The 25187-nt window shown below is 39.2% G+C and overlaps 1 long non-coding RNA gene across 3 annotated transcripts in view; it reads left to right on the top strand.

Annotated features, from left to right (window-relative positions):
* The window catches only part of LOC148393125 (uncharacterized), a 35661-nt gene extending 11773 nt beyond the window's left edge, over positions 1–23888 (top strand). The window contains exons 3-4 of one of the 3 annotated variants that reach the window (XR_015860592.1): positions 4636–4740; positions 5139–8553. This is a non-coding gene — a long non-coding RNA (uncharacterized LOC148393125). Of the gene's footprint in view, positions 1–4635; positions 8554–23478 lie in introns of those variants that run through there. The other 2 variants (XR_015860590.1, XR_015860591.1) reach the window with 2 other exon arrangements.
* The last annotated feature ends 1299 nt before the right edge of the window (positions 23889–25187 follow it).

Raw genomic sequence — 25187 nt, 5'->3', positions numbered from 1 at the left:
ATGAACTTCCAAAATGATGCAACTTTTATCCTATTTTAATTCAAAACAATCTTTTGCCTACACCTGTCAGTCACAGGGGCAATTTATATTCCCCAATTAATCCATATTGGTGTCAGCATGAAAGTACTCACCCTCACTTACAGACACTTTCAGACACAAAGATGTAAAAAAAGAAATGCCAGGTCCAAATATCCTCTAACCATCTTTAAGCTGCATCTCCTGGCCCTCTACTTCACCCAGGCAGCATCATGCGAACAATTGGCTAATGAGATTTAAGGATGGGGGCCTGATCGGCTGCCAAATTACTGCCAGCCAAGATAAAATCTTCTCCCATCTTGTTCGCGCTCTCTCTCTCCTCCCTCGTTTCCCCCTCTACTTTTTCTGTTTTTTATTTTTTTACACCCACCCATATTTGTCATTCAAACCAGCTTTAATGGAGAAAGATCTATGCATATGTAAGTGACAGAGCTGCAAGCCCATTACCGGCATTCAGTGGAACACTGTGGAGAGGGCCTCTCCAGGCTTGGATTACTGACCATTAGGGCTTATTTCTGCACCGTCTCGAGGCAATTATTCTTCAACAATCCCCCATCACTACCCCACCCGTTTTAACCATTTCACATCTCGTAGAGTCACATCTTGAAGAGCCTCTCTCGGCGTAAACGTCGGCCCGGATGCTGACTTTTTTTTATGTGTGTTGTTCAGAGCCCCTCACGTGCAGCCAGCGTGGTGGGCATGTGGAGGTGGGCCTTGACGAGGATATTGATGATTTGAGTCTGGAGAAAATAACTCCTGTTGTGTGGAAATACACTGGTAATTAAGTTTGTCATGAGGTACTGCTTCATTATTTATGAGGTCACTATAAAAATGTGGTATATTTGCATATTTGCCAGTTAGTATAATTGATTGATTGATTGATTGATTGCTTGATTGATTGATTGATTGATTGATTGATTGATTGATTGATTGATTGATTGATTGATTGATTGATTGATTGATTGATTGATTGGTATCTTTATTTTGAACACATCCAAAACAAAAAATAATACATTTCTTGTGTGGATTTGTGGCGTGAAAAATAGAAAATCAAAATAATAACCTATTATACAAGTAAAACTGGAGGGGAAAAAAAAGTGTTTCAATGTGTGTTCCATTGTCTGTGTGTGTGTGTGAGCTTATGTGTGCATGTGCGCATGTGGAGCCAGGTGAAGGCTTTGAGCAAGCGGTGACCTGTTTAGTGCACAGAGGCACAGTAACCTAAAGGCTAGTTAATATCCACATGACCTTGGCACATCTCCAACAGCTGTGACCTAGCTGTCCAAAACTTAGATACAAAAATAGTTGTGCAGCCAGCACATACGGTAACCATAAATCCAAGACTTCATTGCAGTGTGGCAGGGTTTCCAAGAATTTTGACACACACCCCCAAGAGCACTGACAGCAAATGTTTAAATGCACTTTCGAGTTCTAATGCAGCTGAAGATGGTTGGAAAATAACGTGAAATATGTTGAACAAATTAGTTTTTTCAATGAACAAAAGTAAAGAAAATAATACAATATATCAGTAACCATGCACAGATTACAAAAAGTTGTCACCGTCGGGTAAAATACCAGCTTTTGATTCATCGACCATAATAATCTTTCCTGGTTTGTGAAATACTCAGCAATATAAGCATGGTCACGTATCTTAAAATAAGATCATCAATCCCACCTCAGTGTTTGAGGCCATGTTGCACCTTTATGGGCCTTCCGGTGCACCTGCTAAATTTATATCAGAAAGTGTTAAAACAAAACAAAACAAAAAAAACCTCCACCCATGCACACTCACCTTGAATTTGCCAAATTATTTTGAACCCAAAGAAACTTCAGGTCATTCTTAACTTCAGGTATTTCTAACTAGAGGATAAAGTTTATACAGAAACCATTCATGTATTAAATGCATACACGTGAAAACCACACGTCACATACATTAGATGAAATCTGTTTGATGAAATGATCCCGATACAAACACATCAAAGTTGGGCAGCTCAATTATTTAAAAGACCGGGAAGTACATCATTAAGGACAAGGTAATTATTCTCCTTCATGGTGAAGTTTTTATTAAGGCATCTGCATTATGCTTTCTTTCCACAGCGAGATTAATATTCCAGCTGTAGAAAAGTAATGCCAATAACACCCCAGTCATCCATAATTGAAAAGCATGGGGAATTTGTGAAAGGTTGCACAGGATGACAAGGTGGGGTTCCAAGGCTCCAGGCGAGATTGATTTCGTTGCGGATCACGCACAATTGTTTATTAAGTAGTTGACATAACAGAAAATGAATTACACAATTCATGACTTTGGTCAAAAACAACGAAAGGCTTGTCGACTGTAAATCAACTGGAGCAAATAAACTAATCACATTTTACATTTATTAATTTCATATTGTGTTATTGTTCAAGTTCACATATATGTCTGCAGGAAGAAAACAAGGAAAAATGATTGAGGGTCTTGTGAGATGCAGATGGTCATGTTGTATTGACGCCGTTTGTAATCAAGATGCATTTTACATCGAAAATGCATGAGTTTATTACTCGATATTTTCCTCAAACACAATTCCTCAATCGATAATCCTGCATAAACCTTGGAATATTTGCAAATTCACTTTGCACTTGTTTTAAGATGTTAGATGCTCCAAATTGCATACTTGCTCTGTTTAGCATGCGAATAAAGCCGTTTCCCATACTCTTACATGGAGTAATGCATTGCTCCCTCCTCATCCATTCAATCGAGAGTTATGCTAATAAGCTAACAAGTGTCATTGTGTCGCTGTAATGTAACATGGCCTAATGCCATATAGCTCCCATAGCATAAGTTTATGGTAACAAGCTAATGAGCTCAATCTGCTGCTGCGATAACGGCCTAAAGGGGCACACTGCAGCCTGTTCAAACATGAGTTAAATGCTAACAAGCTGCTACTGCAGTCCATTACTGGAACATGAACTCTTCCTAGTCACACGTAGCAACCTCTTCACCAGCATTCCAAAAATTAAGCCAAGATAAAGAGGGATTTAAACACTATTAAAAGGTTTGCTGTGCTCAGAGCCAAACTTATTTCAAGTAAATGCAATTCTCAATTAAGTTCTACAAATTAAGTGCATGAAATTATTATTATTATTATCACACAACTAATGGCATCAACCCATTTGTTTTTTAAATTGTTTGTCCTCGTTATGGCTACAGATAAGATGGAGTCTATCCTCGATAACCCTGGGCAAAAAAACGCTACCTTCTGGACTGGCCACAGATAGGGCACGTAGACAAATAACCATTCACACTCACAATAACTAATAATAAGGTGTAAAAATTAGACATTTCTTCAACAAAATGCCCCATGAGTGTATGACAGAATGGCCATCACAGTGCAGGGAGATGCCAGTTTTCATCAGTCAGATAAATAAACAAATAAACTTTTCACAACCATCACTTTATATGTGCTGTATATGTTTAATGATTCTTAATGTTAATGCAGCCTCCAGAAAAATATATACAGAAAGCGTATTGAAAAAAAATATATACAGTATATAAAAAAACTTATAAAACACTGTCAAAGGTCATATTTATTATATTTATTATTATTATCATTATTATTATTATTAATATAGATATATTATATATTATTATCATCACCAAATTCTTCATTCAACACAGAGAGTGAGAGAGAGAGAGAGAGAGAGAGAGAGAGAGAGAGAGAGAGAGAGAGATGTAAGGTGGCATGATGGCAGGAACCCCAAAGTGTACACAATAACTCAGATACTAGTGGCACCACTAAAAATTGCCACCATACATCAGCTTATTCTTTACGGGCTGTGGCAGAAAGGACGGTAAAAGGTCAGGTGGAAAAAACATATAGACATGTCAGAGCCACTGCTCGGGGCGCCTGAGCTCCGGGCTGATGTCGAAGGCGGTGACGGCTTGGCCATTTTGTGTGTGTCTGTACATGTGTTATGGACAGCGTGTTCGTGTCTGTGCTTGTTGGTCTGACACAAACTCAGAGCAAAGAAATGAATACCGGAAGATTTACTCAACTTTACAAGGTAGCACAACTTTTTCTGAGTGGAGAAGTCAATTTGATCAGATGTACAATAACATGCATCAAACATATTTGCATGTATGTTGTCTAATGTTGTTTATAGATGACAGAGAATCATGATTGTGGTCTCCCATGACGAGTATGAAGGTGCCGGGATGCTGAAATTTTAATCTTGCAATCACATCGAGTATAACATTGAGATGGCAGCACGAGCTGAAGTTTAAATATAAACAAATAACTGCAGTTTTTTAACAGCCGTTAGTTCTCCCGTTAGTTAGTGGAATGATTCAATTTAGCTTATCACATCTCATCCAGGATGTGTTCCTTGTTGTAAATTGAAAAATGGACCAAACACATGTAAAACATAACGGAAACAAAGTTTTTGTGGAGTCTTCATACTGCCTTTTTTTGGGGGGGGGGGGTGTTTCTTTCTTCTTTTGGATACAGACTGACTGTGATTTGAGATTGCTTCAAGACATACTCAAGATAACTTGGTGTCTCTCGACTGTGTTTGTCTGTTATCTATTGTGAACACAGTTTTTATGTGTCCGTTCCACTCTAGCTTGTTTCCAGAGTCAGCAAACACAGGTACTGTATATACACGCCAGATACTGTAACCTCTCGGTCGACCTCCGCTGACAAGACAGATCGCGCCATTCATCTACGGGTGAGTGCACCGAGTGCTCCATTCATCTGCAGCTGAGTGGATCAGGCCGACCAGCATTTTTCACACCACTGGCCCATGATGCATTTGGGGCTTGGGAGGAATGTCACTGGCCTGAATGCCTTGATCTGTCATGAGGCCCTTGTTGCCTGACCGCTCAAGTTGCCGTGACACACAGGACCCTCCGTATATAGATAAACAAACCGAGTGAGGTCATTCAAATAGTTTTTATTGTGTTTATGTTTCTTAATTGGTTATTTCTATTTTGAACGCTATTGGAAGAATACCACTGGACTTATGTATGTCAACAATAATTGCGAGAAGCAACTGAAAAATTGATGCTATGGGCTGATAGTTCTGTGTTGATGAGGACAACAATTATTATTTTTTTCTTTCTCCAGCATTTAAGTCCACCCTTGCCCTAGATGGAGTCGTGGGGGTGGCCATGGTGGGCAGTCTGTGTGAAGCCAAAGATGATGATGTTGACAAAGTGGAGAGGGTGCATTCGGTGACACAGCTGGCAAAAGCTGGCAGAGGTGGCCCAGTTAGCCCAGTTAACCGGCTGGCTTCCACTGGACCACGCACAGATGCCCATTTACTGCCCCGCTGATGACACCCTTGGGGCATAACTGACACGTACGCACACACGTGCACCCACGACACACAATACTCAATATAGCTTCATGCATAAACACAGACCTTACTAATATACAGTGTGGATAAATTCCATGTTCATACAAACACACACGTACACACACAATCACAGACACACTAATGAAGAGCTGAGGCGCTGTTCTTAGTATTATTGCAGATGCATCCACTGTGCACACACACACACGGTAAGGGATGACTCACTTAACTTCGAATTGCACTTAACACATAATTTTTACAAAAATGTCCCATCTTATGTACACATGCACAAACCAACACAAATCCCTTGCCGCTTAGCCAGTATGTTCCGGCAGTTACCACACAGACCCTGTGACTGCCCACACACACGCACGTACACAAACACAGACACACACACTGCAATTCTCACCTCAGGGCAGAGATGTGCTCTGATGTTTCCGGGGCAGTGGGCAGTCACGAGTGTGTGTGCCTGACAGCTGTTTATGTGCATGTCCGTGTGTGTTTGTGTGTGTTGGCGTGGTGCCCTAATTTGACAGACCCGGAGCAGTGGTTGATCCCAAGTACAGTTGATTTGGCTTGATGTTGACCCTACAGGCCTTGTCAGTTCCAACATGCTCCCTGTCTCTGCTTGTAGCCCCGCATGTCACTGACTGGACACACAGATTTACACACACATACCATCACATTTATTAAATAAATAAAAAAAATAGAATGACAACACAATAATACTCGTAAAATACAGAGATTTGTTTTGTTATGTTTAGTGGACACATTGTGCGTCACAATGTCTTGCTGAGGAAGCCAAATATTTGTGCTTAGTCACTGTTTGTGGAATTGACAGTAAAAAAAGAAAACCTGACTATCTTGACAATATACACCATTTTTTTTTTTGTGTACCTTGTATTATTGTCATTAAAGAGTATTTCATTTTATTAAGAAGCTTTACTCTTCACATGCTTGAACACTAAATGAGAATTTCTTAACAGAATTATATTTATTTTTCTTTGAAATTAGTTTTAAAATGATGTGTATTATATTATGAATGATGCTGTCAAAAATGGATGGCATTTCTTCCGCTAGAGTGAGCAAAACTAGAGTGGGTGGTGCATTTGGATGCTGACTTGTTTGTGACTCATCATCATCGATAAAGAGCGGGTCAGAACTTGTTTTCCGAACCATTAAGAATGTTTTGAAATTTGAAGGAAAACCCACACTGCTTGCCCAGGATTGCATGCCAATATTTGCGTAATGGGCACGCGAGATCTCATATTTTTGCTGTCACTCCCTAACTTCAGTTTGTCTCATTTTATTCATTTTGTGTTAGATCATTTCTCCAAATGTATCTTCTGCTGTAGACCTTTTTTGTGCATGTTTTGTGTGTGGCCAATGGATGGATGGTGTGTCCATCAGGCTGCCACCGATGGAAGGGATCCTCTAAGGTAAAGGGCAGATTTTAATCCCCCGGGTCCATCTAATCTCCTCATACTCACCTCTCAGATTAACACACTCCCACACACATGCACGCAGTGGTTTCAAGTCTGTGCGAGCGAGAGTGTGTATGTGACAGCGTGTTTGAACTCATTTCATCCATTCTGTCTGAAAGAGATTAATTGTTGAAAAATTAAGCCTGTCTAGGGCCAGTGACCCAGGGGTCATCTGTTTTCTCGCAAAGCTGAAACGTGGACGCAAACACACATGAGTGTAAGTGCGTGCACAGAGATTCTGGTGCCATCTGCCCTAGGGTGGCTGGCCGGCAATGTTAGAAGAGTGGGATCAGAAATGAGAACAGCATGTACCGCGTGTTTTAACATCAAAGGTGACTGGGTACACTTGCACTCCAATATACACACAAGCTGTCCATACATGAATCGCCAACCAGTAAATGTGGTCACTCTCCGCTTTCTGCTCAAAGTAAAAGCCCAAGAGAACCAAAGAGGACCTTGAAACAGGGAGTTTTCTCAGCCAGGCCACATGAATGCAGACATAAACACACGGACTAATGAAACACAGCCCTGGAAAGTGTGTGTGTGTGCACGAGAGTGTGTGTGTGTGTCCTCTAAGTATCTCCATCTGGGTAGATGTGGCACCAGAGATGTTTACTGGAGGCTTTAGCCCATCAACTTATTGTCAACAGTTCAAGGGACTGTCAGCGCCCACACTGTGAGTATGTGTGTTTGACCAAGCTAAAGCGAGTCTGTCTGGTTGGGGTTTTGTGATCAGGGTCACAGAGGAAAGAATTAAAAGACGCACATTAAACCGAGAGAACATCTCAAATTGACATTTAAAGCAACAAATCTGTTGTTAGATGTTCAAGGGAAAAAATAACTTTGGTTAGAGCAATCACATTTGTCTATTTTTACTGTTAATGACAGGCTTGATTGTGTAAATATTAATCAAGCTTGATATATACAAGCAGTGTCTCTTCAAAAAAACATGCAATTTATCAAATAGTTTACAAGTGGAAATAGTCTCTTACTAATTAAAGTGAAAGCTGTTTCACTGATGTGCTTACATTTGAATGTATCCAAAAACATGTCAGCTCAGACTATAGTTGAACAGACGACATCATTGACTGATTACCAGCCAATCACAGCCAAATATGTTAATGCAATAAATAAAAAGGGTATAGTTACTCCAACTCAGCCTATAGTGTTTTAAAAATGTTTCAGGTGGCAACATTTCAAAACAATCCTTTTTACGCAAAATAAGTGACGGTACTGATGTGACAGACGTGGAGCGTTGCAAACAGAATTGGCTCAACCAGCATGGAAAGCCTTCGAAACGTTTAACAGCAAGAGTGGATATTCAGTTGTTTTTTTTTCCCAGTCAAAAAGAACAGGTAGAGCAACAGAAGGAAGTGAAACAGAGGGCTGGGTGTGCCAGGTTTATATACGAGTTGGGAGCAGGTGTGGAAATGAGCCGGAGGTGCGGCCAATCATAGGAAATGTTGCTGATGGGATGGAAGGGGCAGAAGATGAGCTGTCCAGAGTACTGGTCACGTTGGTTTGAATTTGTGTCTATTAATTGCAATCATTTGTGAGGTCAGAAAAAATATTTATGATCATGACGTCTCTTCTCAAGTTCATCTCAAATGTTTAAAACAAATATTCAAAAGTTTTTTTGCCTATGAATAAAGCAAAATGTGTTTTGTTTTGTATTTAATATATTCATGGCAAGACAGCACATATGTACTACATAAAAGTAAATAAATATCATAAAATAAAATATATACTGTATATCAAATAAGAATAACGTGGCTGAATTTATCAGTTGAACAATTGAATTGTAAATTGCAATGTAGTGTGGTTTTTCACGTAAGTTTATTTAATTTTTTGACAATTTAATGGCGCATTGTCCAAATATTCATGACCATGTTGGTGCAAAGCACAACTGTGGATAAATATGTTTTTCTCTCTTTATGAACTTCTCTTTTTTATTATAGCTGGAGACATATCAGATGTTCTATTTAGTGGAATTTGAACAGTTAAACTTTTTTGAATGGTACATTAGTCAGCTAACAATAAACTGACTGACTGACCTGTCACAAGGCAAAACAGTTCTATTTATTGAATGGCTGTTTGTGTCCATTCCAGCCTCAGGGTTGTCACAAGCACTTTTGGTTTTCTGTCCACTCTTTTGACTTGATCTGCATGCTTATCAAGGTTGGAATGGCTCCGTTTTTTTTTTTTTTTTTCATGTAGACCAAAAAATTGAAATAAGCATCCATTTCAACTCCATTTCCTTTTTCCAAACATTTTCAGTAAGAGAAGGAGACATAGTAAATGCACATCCTTAGGGTGACCTTTGTGTTGGAGGTGGCCCCCCTATTTGTACATATTGGTTGCGACAGCTCCAGCAAGCCCTCTCTGTCTTCTGTATGAGGTCCCATCATCTCCTTGGTCTTTCTCCATTTCAGTTCTAGCTGGAACGGATCACACTACTTAAATTGCTGCAGAGCATGTCCAAAGTGCTGAGTTGGACCGAACAGAAGGAACACGAGTACTTCCCGTGAATAAACTTCACAAACTCACATTTGGGTTGTGAATTCCTGCACTCACTTTGTAGAGTTGGTGTGGAAGTCAGACAAGATCCAGAGAATGAGCTCATTATGAATATAGATAATTGTGAAGATGTTTGAGGTAGCTTAATCTTAGCTTGGGCCTTATAATATGACACAATCAGTAAAAGAACCAAAAGGACGTTACAGCAAGAGGGGTTTGTAAACAGTATGTCAACTTTCAAATGCACATCTCACTGTTTTGGAGATACAGCAAATGTGCTCACAGAGTTCACCCCCGCAGTGACCCAACAAACCTGGCCCTGTGTGTTCCGTGCTCACCACTTTCAGTTGTTGAAATAAAGATGTCTGCTTTCCATCCTCTCCTCACTTTCTCTCCTCTTCTCGCTCTACATGGCGGATATCGATCGGGCTGAGCGCTTTGAGTACAAAGAGTTAAGGCCTGAAAGGCGAAAGAGCCGTGATTTCAGAGAAGTCATGAAAGTTTAAAATGCCTTTTCTTTCAGCCTGGTCCAGGGAGACTTGTTCGCTGCAAGAGTGACCCCCGGGCACATTTGGAGATCCAATGGTTGAACCTTGCTCATCCCACGTTGAACCAGTCAATACCTATTATTAGCTACTGCCTGCCCTTTGCTACAGGGCCTGATGAGGCAGAGAGAGAGTGAAAATACCTTCTGAAGGCCTAGAAGCAGTGGGAGCTGTGCCTGTTTCAGTATGTGTGTGTGTGTTTTGTGGTTCACCGATCCAGGGTGGAAGTGTAAGCATGTCGTGGGCATGTGGAAGACCAACGCGTGGTATTTGTAGCGTGTGGATTTCTTTTTTTATGTATGCATGTGTGTAAGTACTGTTTGATTTAGAATGTCAATCGTGAAAGAATCCATTACATTGTATGAAGTTTTGAGGGGAAAAAAAATATGTTAACGACCTTCCTAGTATATACATATATATATATATATATATATATATATATATATATATATATATATATATATATATATATATATATATATATATATATATATATATATATATATATAATATAATATTAATAATATATTTAATCATACAAATTAATTAGTCTGGAAGTCCCTCCTGAAGCTGATGCCCCCACGACCCGACCACGGATAAGCGGAAGAAGATGGATGGATGGATGGATATACAAATTAAATAAATAATATCAATAATATACTTATCAAACAATACTGTTTATACTGTAATACTATTTAATGCTGATTACCAACATCATACTGTATTACAAAAATGTCACTATACATTATACAGTATATAAATAAATCCATTTCATTTCAAGGTAAATGATAAATTTCTTAATTGACTAATCCACTCCAAAAAACATGCAGTTTAGATGATTATTCAATCAAGGAATGGTAAAAGGAGAGTCATTGATCACTTTGTTGATTATTTGCAATTCCAATAAATTAAAATAATAAGAAAGATGTAGTGTTTACTTCTTGTTACATGACAACAACAAAGCAGAGGCATTTTTATCTTCCCTTTAAGCTACTCATTTCCTCCGCAGCCAAAATATGCCCCCAAAGAAAGAAGTAAAGTTTGGCAGTGGTAGTGAGAAAGTGTGCCTTGACTGGACCAAATTTCCCCTCTCAAGACAATCTGTAACCGTTAACTGAGAGGGAAGCAATTACCGCACATCAGATGCCTCCGTGGATCATTCCTACACCCAACCTGTCACATCACAACACACTCGCCATTCAGCATGTCGACATAACGCCACCTGGAGCGAGGCCCACTGATAATGGATTAGGAAAGTCCAACTCACACCATGTCTGCCCCTGACACATGACACACACACACGCACACATGACACACACACAAACACACACACACTGTTCGCACACTCTTTTCCTCTAATTGCCCAAGAATGAGTGCAAACATTCCCCCCAAAACAAACACCCTCCACTCGGTTCTCTCTTGCTAAAGCCTTGCTTCAGGGAACCATCCGTCAGTCCTGTCCACTTGACTCTGGTCATAAATAGGCAGATGAGGCAGGGCAGCAACACAGGCAGAGACCCCCAGACCAACAGAGGTCCACAATACGGTACTGCCTAAATTTGGAGCTGAAGGGGACAAAAGTTTGCAAAGCTTTTTTAACTTGGTGGCATTAGTTTTATATTGTTCAGCTGGCATGCCACATAGAGCCTGCAGACACTTGAAGACATTTATTTTTAACATCTTCATGAACAGCTTAACATGGTAAAGATTTTTTTTTAACAATTTTGAAATGAGACGTGCAGAACAATCCAAGTACATGTAAAATATATTGTGATGCAACATGTGAAAAATAATGATAAAAGATCCTCACCTTGAAAATGCAAAAAAAAGTGAAACGTAACCTACATTATATCTCATTTTTGGCATTACTTTTCCACACTATCTTTCTACCCATGTCTAAATGAGATAATGATTTGTCCTCATATTTTTTTCAAATGTCCTCCAAAGTCCACCAAACATACAAAAACATAAAACACGCACAAAGCCAACCCTCAGGATGTATTGCCAAGCGAGGGAGAAATGTCATTCTTTTCATGGCTCTCTGGTGTGAAAGCATCCGGTCCTCCAGGGAAAATTTCATCCCTCTTAATCTTATTAGTGGGGAACTCGTGTCTTGGCGGTCTGTTCCTCTGAACCTGTCCACAGTCATTACTGACCTCAGCTCCACAGCCCTCCATCTCCCTGCCTCCACTGTTCTAAACTCATTTCCCTTCCTTCCGTTGTCTTCCATTGCACGATGTGCTTTACTTGTATTTACAATATATTGTGCAATTGTTTCTCACCTGTGGCATCGAGAAAGTTTCTGAATCAACATCCAAATTGTATGCAAATTATCTTTATTGTTTTTTTCTGGTTGTTAAATTCCAGTTAGAAATGCACTTAAATAAATAAATCAATGTTTATCAAGTAAAACATCAAAGTGACCTTTCTGTAGTCATTGATTAACATGCAGCAGCTACTTGTAAAAAAATATTTGACCCACAAGCCTTTAGCTATCTAAACTGGAATTCAAGACCAATTTACTTTAATTTGCTTAGAGCTGAGCCTGAAGTGTCCTTAGTATTTTGACAGGATTAATTAAAAAACGTTTTCATTGTGTTCTATTTCAATAATGATGATAAATATACGTATTTATAAACTATCCGCCTCACAAGACATATTGAACCTATAGTTGCACATATACGCTCAAAGAAAATTGAAAATAGGCAAAATTACAAAGGGGGAAATAAACAGATAATTTACTATTCTTGGCAGATATGCTGATGGATCTCTATGATGACTATTTATTCCAATATAATTTTCCACCAGAGGAATTACAAACATAGTATTATTGATTGTTTTTAATAAAAATATCACAATTGTATATAAGTCAGTCTGAAATTATTTATTTATTTATTTATTTATTTATTTATTTATTTATTTATTTATTTATTTATTTATTTATTTATTTATTTTATACATATGTACTGTAATGCCCATGATGGCGTACCGGCTCATGCTGGGGTGGATGTGATCCCAAAATACTTTTGCAGAAAATCGGTTGGTTGCATCAGGAGGTGCAAGAACTGTACCAAACAAATCGTGCAAGTCATTTGCCTACGGACGGATCGATAGATTGATAAATCGATAGATTGATGAATAGCTAGGAATAAAATTGGTTAATGAGACAATCATTTCTGGATGCTAAATTGATACCTTGTAGGTAGCAAAACCCCAGGTGGTTGTCAAAGTGAATCAGTAAATGTAGACACACCTTTACTCCTCACCTGAGGGCTTAGCCAGCGCTGAGAATGGCCAACATGTGCCATGTTTTGTGAGTGTTCACATATATGTGTGGTTGGAGGTCCTTTCCTGTCACTTCAATGTTCTTTACCTGCTGGATGAGATGATGATCGGTCCCCTGTGCACTGCTTGCAGCCTGCTGGATGACAGCATCTAACAGAGCTGATAAACACAGACGCTCCACAACCCGGTTGGCCTCAGCCCTGACAGTGACTGAACTGGCCTCAAATCGCCTTTGACAGGGGGCAATGTCAATACACCTACCACACACATGCAGGCATGCACATGCCTTGAGATTCACGCAAAAGCAGAGAAGTCATATGTGCTCAAAAGTATTCGGATTTTAGTTTCATAATGATGCAAAAGCACGAGTTCAAATATGGAGCAAGATTAACACAAACATTATTGACACTTGGAAAATTCTCTTTCCATTTCGCCTACATTTTCATAAATATTTTGCATTTCCAACCCTATTTTAGCCGAGGTCACTCGAAAGGCATGCTTGTCAGGTCATTTGTGATTGTTTGATGGTGATTGATGGTTCAAAAGACTAACTCAAAAAAAAGTTCACATGAGATAAACTGACCACCTCTTTGTGGACAGGAATTTAACACAGCCAAGAATAGTGAAAGGCATACCAGACCTCCAAAATTATATATATCCAAGTGTCCATTGTGAAATGGACAATGCAGGTAGTTGGTGTTAAGCCAGCTCTTTTTCCGTCTCCTCAGTTTCGGAGAATTTAAATGACATAGACATTGTGTGAAATGTAAAATCAACAGAAGATGGATATGAATATAATCAATGTTAATTTCCCTTTTGTTTTTGTCTAATTTTACAATAAGGTCATACAGAAAGTTTCCACTCGGAAATCTTTTCAAACGCCTGGGGAGTCTCTCTCTTTTATTTCAATTTCTTCTGAAAAAGTCGTTCCCTATAATATGTTAACAGTGGAAACCTGGGCTGCTCGTTTAATGTGCCGCAAGTTTTTCATGGCACAGTGAGATCAAGAGCTGCATAAGCGCAGGGTGAACAAGAGCCTCTTGCCAACTTTAATGGAACGCTTCCCTGCAGAGTACAGAAGGACCTTGCCAAAATACACACACGTACCTAATCAAGACATTATCTTCATTTAGGTGTGCAGGGCATGTGCTTGATATTGCACACACACACGCACACACTCAGCAAGTGATAGTTCTCTTCAATAGTCTATTTAAAGTAAGCCTATAAAAGAAATGTGATTGCTAATACACATCAATGTTGTTTTTACACCAGCCAACAAAGGTCATGTGCCAAATCTTTCAGCATGTAAATGAGATTTGCTGTCACCAATGAGCAATTAAGCTTCCAGCAGAAATGACCAAATCAGACATAAATCTAAAGTCACTTGACACAAATCAGCATTTGACCATGATGTGCGACCTACAAATTGCAATTTCTTTAGGAATTTCATGTTAAATGATGGCTGTTGGTTGAGCTGAATACCAAAGGAGAAAAATGAATTGAGCACGGATACGTAACACTTGAAGTCCGAGTCAGTAGTTATGACATTCAATCGAAGGACTGTTTTTTTAGAATGAATCACGTCTTGTGTGAAAGACTTAGTGCATTTTGATTGTGCTATAATCTGCAAAATAATTTATGGAAGCTTTTCTGCATTTCGATTTGCTCTAATTTGTGACGTCACTTCCACTGTGATTCATATTTCGAAACACCGCAAGCATAGCGGCCGAGACTTATGATCAAAACCAAAAGGAAAGATTGCTGATGATGAGGACGCCGCCCCCAACGATCTGACCCAGAAGAAAATGAATTTGAGAAAAGTGTCATCTCACAGTTATACAAATGAACAATACTGTATGCAGACAATCATTGGATGATGCACAATACCAAATTAACTGAGATGGCACTCACTGATACTTGGCAAGTGTGTATGCAAGCTGTGGTGGAAGATCACGCAGTGTTTTTTATGTGTTGAAGTTGAAAATAGCACTTAAAATCATTCTCTACCACACTGCCATCACCACTAACACCATTTGTTTTTCTACATTTTGGATGAGATGCTCAAACAAAATATGGTCAGAAGTGTCCAACAGCTTTTCCAAACTGAAAGATGTTGACCATTTGGACAACAAAAGCTGAAGATAAACTTTTGTTCTTCCCTGATTATATCGTCAGTGTTAAAACAAAAGCAGAATGTAACATGTTTTTTTTTTTTGGCTTGAGTTCAAAGCGCCTGTCTTGTAGTTGTGATCATTGTCTTAGCCACTCAGGCGAAAAGTGAAAGTTGAAGGCTTGGCATTAATGCTCTCTGCGCCACAGGGTCCAAAGGCCTCCAACATCAACTTCTTATCTTTGGCCTCCTTGATGTCAGAACATGTTAGCCCCATTCCCAAATGTTGCATGCTGAAATATTGTGGCCTCCAACACTAGTGATGAAATAATTCAGATTTCCCAACAATGGCAGTGTACATATTGCCGCACTTTGAGGTATTTGAATGGCCATAGTGTTTGAACCTTTTAAACAGTCATTTTATATAATATAATATTATATTATATTATATAATTTCTATTATTTATTTACATTTGATCTCTTCTCTTGCTGCTCTTCCAGCCTACAAGCATCACTGGTAGTACTCAAAATTCCTCCGGCCAAGCTGGGAGCTGAGCCAGTCTAGCTGAGCCTGGCATGGCCCACTGGGCTCACCATGAATGGAGGGACGGAAAGGACCTTAGCTAAACTGGCACTTGCATCACAGGGTACTAGTAGCTGCTCCCTTATGCCAAACAGTATATTCCTCTAATAAAAATAATTCATCTGAAGGAAGGGGTGGACAGCCGGCAAGCAAATTATTGAGAAGACGCTGATAGTGCAACAGACGTTGGACTCATCAGCACTTTATTGAAACTCGTACCAGCAGGCTAAGGTTTGGGCAATCATATCATTTCATTCCATTACGTCCTCCAAATTGGCCTCAGACCATCTCTTCATCTCAAGAGTCTGCTCCGTCTTTAGCGATCTGTGCCCAATCATTAGCATCTAATTCACTTTACTACTTAGCACTGGAAATGCACTGTTGCGTTACTTTGCTGTCAAGGCTTGAAGAAATCTTATTCAAATTAAAGTTTGTGACACAGCAATAATATTTGGGGGGGCGGAAGTTGGAACTGGAACTTGACAGGCTAATTTGAATGGTACAACATATTTTGCACCCACTCTTACACTGCATATTGCAACTTCACTTGACATGCAGCTATTTTGACTTTGGTGCTTCAAATAAATTTAAAAAAATGTTTTATTGGACCAAGTGTCTTAATTCTGCGTTATAAAATGGCCTTTATTCTAAAGCTGACTGTAATTGTAAATCCACAAAAATGAAGGTACAATCCTCTTCCCAAACATGAGCACTTTTTCTCCTTCGATTTATATTCATACATCAACCCCATTCTGAAAAGCACCTTCAAAACATTCTGAAATGGATGCAAAGACTTGTTTGGGCTATTTTGGTTCATTTTTTGCTCACTTGTTTGATACTTATCACAAGTAAACAAGAGAGAACAACAGTCAAAAAAAGGAGAGAATTGAGTGCAGTATGTCACGTCTGGTAGTGTGTCAGCTCAGCTAACGCCTCCCCACTTATCCCAGACCACATGCCAGTCTGGGCACGAGTCTGTGCCAAAGACCCCATGCTACTGCATAAAGACTATCCCTCAAAACTCAGCATGTGTGTCTGAGTGTGCATGACTGACATTTACGCTCTTCCACTGGCATTTATGTTGGCATCACAGTATATACCGCAGAGGCACTGTGCCTGAGCCAAGTCTTGCTGATGACTTTCTTTATCCACTGCAGTATGTAAGGTTGGTAAAAATCACACATACACTCACACGCACACACACAAACACACACAGATTAAGAATAGCCAACTGGCGCAGATGGCTGTAAAAATATATTTGGAGCTGTAAGCCTCGAGGACACTGTAATGCACACTACCCAAGAAACTCCAAATACTAGAAGTGTGATTGGTAACTAGTACATTATTGTTGGATTTATTTCAAGCTGCATTGCAGAATTTGAGTGTGGCTGAACGTTTATTCTTTAATTATTCCGTTGATATTTTGCACTGGGTGTAGATATTAAAAAAATATATATACTATGTTATTTGGAGAGCAAGATAAATCATAACGACAAAATGCGGCTTTTAATTTACTTTGTTTTTTACTTTTATGTGCAATTGTTGTCAAATGATGCTGAGACGACACTGAATATTGCTCGGTCGGTTGAAGCCATGTCTTGGAAAATAGAATATGACTCATTTCACGCTAAATCTTAATTTCTCGAAAAACTCATATTACCAAGACCTTTTGGACAATTTTACATTTGCAACTTTGTTTGCGAAAGGCCTTTTGCAGTTTGAGTGTGACCCGGTTCACAAAGTAAGGTCCTGAAGGATATACTAGATATATTTGGCATGAAACATCTTCTACACATCTGACATGAACAACAACAATGGTGAGATTTTTGGTCTCTCTCTAGTCCAACAACAGTGACCTCTAACCTCAAAAGATTTTTTTCTCTGGATGAACTGGAAAAAACCCACAACACATGCCAACACCTTGTGTTAAGTCGGAGCAGAAGAGCGGGAGCTTTTATAGCCTCAGAGGGTGGACAAACTAAATTCTTCATTTTCACTTTCTCAGAGTTTAGTAAGCTTAATCTAAACACATTCACTAAAACATTAATGCGAATCCTTTTATAGGCTGGAAAAGCATAAACAAGAGCACAAAATAAAATATAAACATCTGAACTAGATAGTTGGTAGAAAACAACCATGTTTGGTCCTACAACTACATCAAATCACAATTCTTACATTTACAGTCATTAAGTTAAAACGTAATGGTCACACAATTTGAAGTCTATAACCTTTATTTCCCATGGTTTTCTTTTTGTAGAGCAAACTTTGTATTTGAGTATGCATTAGAAAAGAACATGCAAAAGGCTGCCATCAGGCATTTTAAACACCAAGGCCAAACACAACCTGAGAACAATAATTCCACTCTACTTGTGTGTCTTCATGTTGAGAAATATAATTTGAGGCCAGTGAGTCCTGACCCTGAGGCTTCTACGCTAAACCACGCTTCAGCTATGAGTGAATTGTTTCTTTGTGGGCATGTGTTTATATGTGTTTGTGTGTGTGTGTGTGCGTGTGTATGGGCACTGAAAGACCCCAGGTTATTCTCTCCCCCAGTGGTGATTTTAGACAGCTGTGTCCCTCACCCTCACCCTAGAGAGACACCAAACACACACACACACACACACACACACACACACACACATGCACACACGCACACACATAGAATGTTTTATGAAGTATATCGACAGACATGATCACCTGGCCAAAATGACCAAATCATTTCTAAAAAAAATTAAATGACTTGGTGCAATAAATAGCAGAGGCAGAAATCCCTTTGACCAGGTAAAATAAATATTTTGATTGGCTACGCAAACCTACTTTTTACATTGTTAAGACTTATAGCCGCTCCATACGTGATAAAAGGATAAGACAGAAACAGATGGCATTTTTGGTTTGCATTTTGGGCTGGCTAAGTGGATAATTCAAGCTTAGTTTTAAGTCAAAAGACGGTCGAAATGGCGCTGTGAGTATTAAAGGCTGCCCTAGGTGAACATTAAGCCCCATTACATCTTCAATGTCTCATTAGTTCATTCTCGAGTTCATCCAATTCACTTTTGACTCGGTGCACTTCCTCTTGGAATCAATGGAGAAAATGTGCTTCCCTCCGCCTGGCTCTTCAGGTTTGTTTGACAAGACCTCTGATGCACCTGCAGTTTTGTCCCTCAACTGACACTCTCCTGTTTTCCTTCTTCCTTGTGCACTCTCAGAAAGACAACAGATCCCTAATTGTTGAGTAATCAGCGTGATTCATATTGCCTCATTAATATGCTTGCTTTTCACACAATCTTCCCACGTCTCCTTGCTAATGCATTCCGTCCGTCCTGTACCACTCGCTACTCACTCCATCTTCTCACTTCCCTTTCTGTCGAGCAACCGGCTGCACAATTCCTCCCCATTTGCTCCTATTTCCATCTATTTATCTCATCCACTTACATGACCCTCTCCCTCCCTCTTCTTGTTCACTGATCACACATAAATTAACATTGAAGGCTTCCATAATTGCTTATGTAAAAACTCACACTAATGCACACAGCGCTCCCTATTTAACGTGTCTAATTTTATCCCCCTGAACCATATCACCCCACTAATACCCATGGTTTTTATACTAAATGATTGATGTCTCACCATACCACATTTTCCACTTCATTAATAAAAAATTGTGTCTTTATTTATTAATGGATAATATACATATACATGTACGGTATTTATGATTCAATTAGGCAGGCAATAGATTTGCGGTCAGGATCTATAAGAGGGAATGCACTGTGTAAGCTTTAAGATCTAAGTGCTTTGTAATATATCTGTACTGGGCCATTGCTCCTGGCGCGATGAATGCTTGAGCACACTGTATAGAAAAAAAGGATGCTGCTGATGTTCCCAGTGGGGTGGGGGGCATTGGCATTGGCCCCGATTTTCCAACACCAGTGGCCAAGACACGCTTTTATAGTCACAACATACAAAACTATACAATCACGAGGGGCACTTTAAATGGTGGCATATGTGTGGTGACTTCCATTTAATAGAACTTTGAATGGGATTAGTTGATTCTGAACAAGAAGAGTCACATCACAGTTGCAATGTGTTTCAACACATGGGTAAATAAATTGTTGGTTGTTTATTTTTTGTGAATTGCACAGGCTGTGGGTCACACGAGGTGACATATTGGTAAAAATAACAAAAAACAATTAACAGTTTGTCATATGCACCTCTCACAACCTACAGCTGGATATTTATTTTTCATTTTGCATTTTGGAAATTAAATTTATGAAGTGGAACAAGTATTTAGAAGGAGGAGAAGTGATTGAAGGTGGGAGGGTGCTCGTAACGGCATAATGGAGGCATAAATGTATCCATCCATTATCCAAACAGCAATTTCCTCAAAAGGGTCACTCTGAGGCAGACTTGTTGAATAGTTGACCACCATAGAGGCTTATACCCCCCCAAAGAAATTTTAAATAAAACATTGAAATAATAAAAATAAACAACCTCTACTTTGCGAATTTCATTTATTTTTAGTAACCTAAGCCCAGCGATAATCTAGGGAACACTTCACGACAATTACTGACTGCACTTGACTCTCTTGGGTAAAAATGACGAGCGGTAACTATAACCCTTAGTATTGTCTTGGTTTCCCCCGTAAGGAGCTTTCTATTTGATCTCAGAATTATGAACTACTTGCAAAGAGCGCACACACATAAAATAAAATAAAATATTAGGTTTACCAGTCTCGTAAATCAAGTCCCGTAATGGACACTCATTTGCTAGAACTCTTTGTGCTGAGAAGCACAGGCTACCAAATTGGCCTATATTGGAAGTAGTTTTTTTTTTTTTTGAGTTAATATGTGTGTGAAAGTGTGTATCTGACCGCTAACCTAATAGAAGTCAGTATAACCCTGCTGGCAGAGAGCGCACAGCGACAGGGCTAATAGAAAGATAATGAGTCTGCCCATACTCATGGCTCTATTAAATCTCTCCTTAATACTCTCTCCCTGGAATGATGGGTATATTAGAGCCCCGCTCCTCCTTTATGACTGCAGCATTATGAGGAAAGTGAACCAACAATGAATATTCATGGCTCAGTGGCGCTAAATACTTAGTACAAACCATGTCCTTTAACAACGAGAAAGCAAAGGAGTTCTAAACTAATTTAGGGGTAGCAATATTTGTGGAAATGGAAAAATAAGGCTAGCCAACATTGCTGATGCAAATATTCATTAAGAAAAATATGAAAAAAAAAAAAGAAATATATATATATATATATATATATATATATATATATATATATATATATATATATATATATATATATATATATATATATATATATATATATACCGAATATATCCTCAATATTTAATATTCTTAAAAACTCACGATATGGAAAATATGGAAGAAATATGGAAGAAAAAACTAAAATAAATATAATATATATATATATATATATATATACGTCGCACTGGAAATAAAATGACGGAAATACACCACAAAAGACCGATGGCGCCGGTGAATCTTCTGCGCATACCTTCTTTTTCCATATCACAAAAAACTAGCCCCTGAACAGTTGAGTGTGGAAATTTTATATCCATTGTATATTATTATACACAGTACACACATGCACACACACAGCTCTCATCACCTTACAGGCTCCAGAAATCTGTCTGAAGTCAAGACAGACTCATAGATTTAAGAAAATAAATCAGTGTCTTGCTCAAGGGAACTTCAACTGTGCTAAGGAATGTTTTTCAATACCTCTTCAACATCCACCGCGGGAATTAACTCCCCCTCCACCTCAACCCTCAATTTCCCAGCCATGGACCTGCTCATGTCCCCTTCCTCAAAATGGATCCAGTATAACATATAATAATCCAAAATACAATACAAATAAATAAAATTTAAATAAGAAAAACAGACCGCACACAAATTCCAGTTATTGTTCGTGACTCCTTGTGTCGTTTATCACGTCCAGCGCAACGTACACAACTCACATGCACAGCATCTGCATGGCACTTTCTATCTCCAACTTCCACATCCACAAGGTGTCTATATGAATACAAAGCCTCAGAGGGAGGCCCATAAATATTCAAGAAAGTTATTTAGATCTGCTTTGGGGATAAGGATAATGTGATGTCACCTCTAATACCCAGATCCAGATACAGCGTACTAGCACACCGCCTTCCCTTTACAAGTAAAAACAGCAGAGCCGACACATATGAATGACAATGTTGCTGGTGTCAGTGGAGGCTGACTTATTGGGGATGTGCAGTAGCGGGCAGCCCAGATTCATCCATTCCATGATGTTATTTACCCTTTTTTTCCTATTACCGGTGAATTTTTATTGCAGAAGAAATCAGAACGATGTAATTGCCTACCTGGTATCTGCTTGCATTATCGGGCTTCGGATGGCATTAACTATAAATAGATAAAGGAACCTATGCAGCCATATTGTGTTTTGTCTGTCTGTGCTGCGAGGTGTGTGTGTGTTTGATACTGCTCGCACCTACAATATGTGTGTGTTTGTGCATCATATGATTTATTCTAACTAGCCAGAGCATTCTTTACGACAGATAGTGCATAGAAATCTATTGTGAGGTTAGAATTAGATATTTGACCAGACAATGGAATGTGCTCCATCTCCAGAAGTGACCCATTGGTGTGTATATAAACTATAGCGCTCACGGTTTCTGTAGCTTGTGTTTGTGTGTGGTGCGTGTGAGTGATGTTTGGTTCTTGCTTTCTTTCTTTTGTGCTTTCTTTAGATCTTTCTCTCTGCATCAGTCTGGCTGTGTGGGCACAGACAAAGTCAAACTGCTGCTCTCACATATTTGGGTAGCTATTTAATTAAAAGTGGATTACAAGAGTGTTGGGTAAACAAAGATCAGATTAACAAATAGACCGTCGCTACTTTCCCATTTGCTAATGCAAATTTGACTTGACGATGGGATTGGTCGTGCAGAAGAACGGCTCTGCCACTCCAACAGAATATTAAGACCCGGTCTGGAGCTCAATCTAAGTCAGGACGATTGGCTAAGCCCCTTCCTTATGTCCAGTGTGTGTGTGTGCACGAGTGTGTCTATGTGTGTGGAGGATCATTTGTGTGTTCATAGGACGGTGTGCTTTCTTGCATTTTTTGGGAGTGGTGGAGATAATGAACAAAAGTCTTTGATTTGGTTGTATAAATTCCCAGAAAAGCGTAAGTATAATTTAAAACAATATCCCAAGCAATGAAGGGTTTCAAATACTTTTGCCAGTGCAATTTCTAAAATTTTAAAAGGTGTAACTTGAGAGTGTTTATGTTTGTGTATGTCTTTGGTCAGTTGTACAGTGTAAATGTATTTGGTGTTGTTCTGTCCTATTGGGTGTAAGACATGTAGTAGAGAAATATTTTTTAATTATTGTTTGACCATGAGACCATCTTTTTTTTCTAGTATAACTATCAAACCTGCCCATCCATCTTCAGTCTTATTTTTATCCTCACGTCCCTTCTCATTTTTCACTCCTCCCAATTCCTGAGTCAGTTTGTCCCGGAGTTTTGGACACAGTTCGACCTTGCCATGATAGACTGCTGGTGTGTTCATTCCTCTTTTTCAGGACACCTCTCACCTCACTGGTTTGCAGGAGAGCGAGTGCAGAAAAAAAGAAGAATGAAGAAGAGTAGGAGGAGATGGAATAGATTTATTGACGTGAGGCCCAGGCTCAGGTCGATACATCAGAGTCTGGATCATAGTGGATGATGAGGCCTCTGCGTGTCAGGGACAACTTCATAGAGGAACACACATTTATATATTCTGGTCTCAGCTTGATCCATGCAAACTGACAAAGTTGTATCTGTCCACTTTTTCTTATTGCATTTCGACATTTTGACATCCAAATCACAATTTAAACAACTTTCGTGCTTAAGTCTGTTGCTTGAAGTCTGTTGTTTGTTTGCATATACAGAATTGAAAAAAAAAAAAAAGTTCAAATGCCATGTTTTTGCGATGTGAAAAAAATTAGAAATGTTTTTTCGACCAATTATGGGAGCAACTAATTTTTAATTCAATCTCATTTCTTGTATGTGATTGCAATTTTTTTCCAGTATGCTATACATCAGCCTGGATCTAAATAGTGGACCAACTGCGCGACACTATCCCCTGGAGCTATTCTTGCAGTGTAGCAAAACATCAAATCAAATCATGATTCCTGAAATGACTGTCAAGCCCTTTGCATTTGTGAATCACAAAGTTATTTTGATCATAAGAGACTCATATGAAAAGGTTAGCGACCAGTTTTACACACAGGGAGGGCCTGGTGCGTTGAATAATACAGTTTCTGATGCCATGGGGGGTACAGGCTAACCCCTCCCGGAATGCTAACACGCTTCTGTGGATCCTAGAACCATCTGGGTTGCTGCATGCATATCGTACATTATATCGTAAAGACAGTAAGGCACGGGAAGAACATGCAAACTCCACAGAGGAAGGCTGATGCCAAAATCAAACCCGCAATCTCTGCACTGTGAGGCGGACGTGCTAACCTGTAGACCACAAGTTTGCACACAAGGTTATAGTAAATCAATAAAAAAAAAGTATACTGTAGTGCTATGGGACACAAAGTTGGTCGCTTAAAAGTAGATAAGACTATCAAAAATCCAATGCAAAGACTGAATCAGACTAAAGACCTCCAGTGTAATTCCTCTTAATTCATCCACCATGCCATCCATTTACCACCACTTATCTGGGACCAGGTTACTGTTACCGAAGTAGCCTGAGTAAGGAAATCCAAATGTCCTTCTCCCTTGCAAAGCCATCCAACTCCTCCATGGGGATGCTCCTATAGGCCAGATAAGCCACATAATCCTCTCAGTGTGTTGTGACTCTACCTGGGGTCTCCTACCAGTTGGGTGCACCCTTGGCAGCTTCCCTCATGTCCGGACATCTCACTTTGTCTTTATGTCAGAGCGCAGGAGTCATACAGAGAAGAATCATTTAATTTAATCCGATAATCCTATAATATAAATTAACCATAGGTGTGCAAAGTGGTGTTATGAGTTTGTGATTATTTTTACTTTTAAAGGTTGAAATTAGTTACGGCAACTGTCATATCCGCCCCCCCCCCACACACACACACACGCATATGTACATAAAAATACATATTTTGTGCAATAAGCAAAAATTGGTATACACCTCCACAATTACTTTTTTTTCCAATGATTTATTGCTTGAACATAAAAGTGTTTTGTCCTTCTCATTCAAACACAAATGAGCACGTATGTACACTGTCGACTTTGAATACTTTTTAAACAACTGTAGCAATCTCCT

The sequence above is a fragment of the Syngnathus floridae genome, chromosome 9, assembly GCF_059516105.1.
Source record: "Syngnathus floridae isolate MCC-2025c chromosome 9, RoL_Sflo_1.0, whole genome shotgun sequence".
NCBI classification, from domain to species: Eukaryota; Metazoa; Chordata; class Actinopteri; order Syngnathiformes; family Syngnathidae; genus Syngnathus; species Syngnathus floridae.
This window is presented reverse-complemented; position numbering and strand designations above follow the sequence as displayed.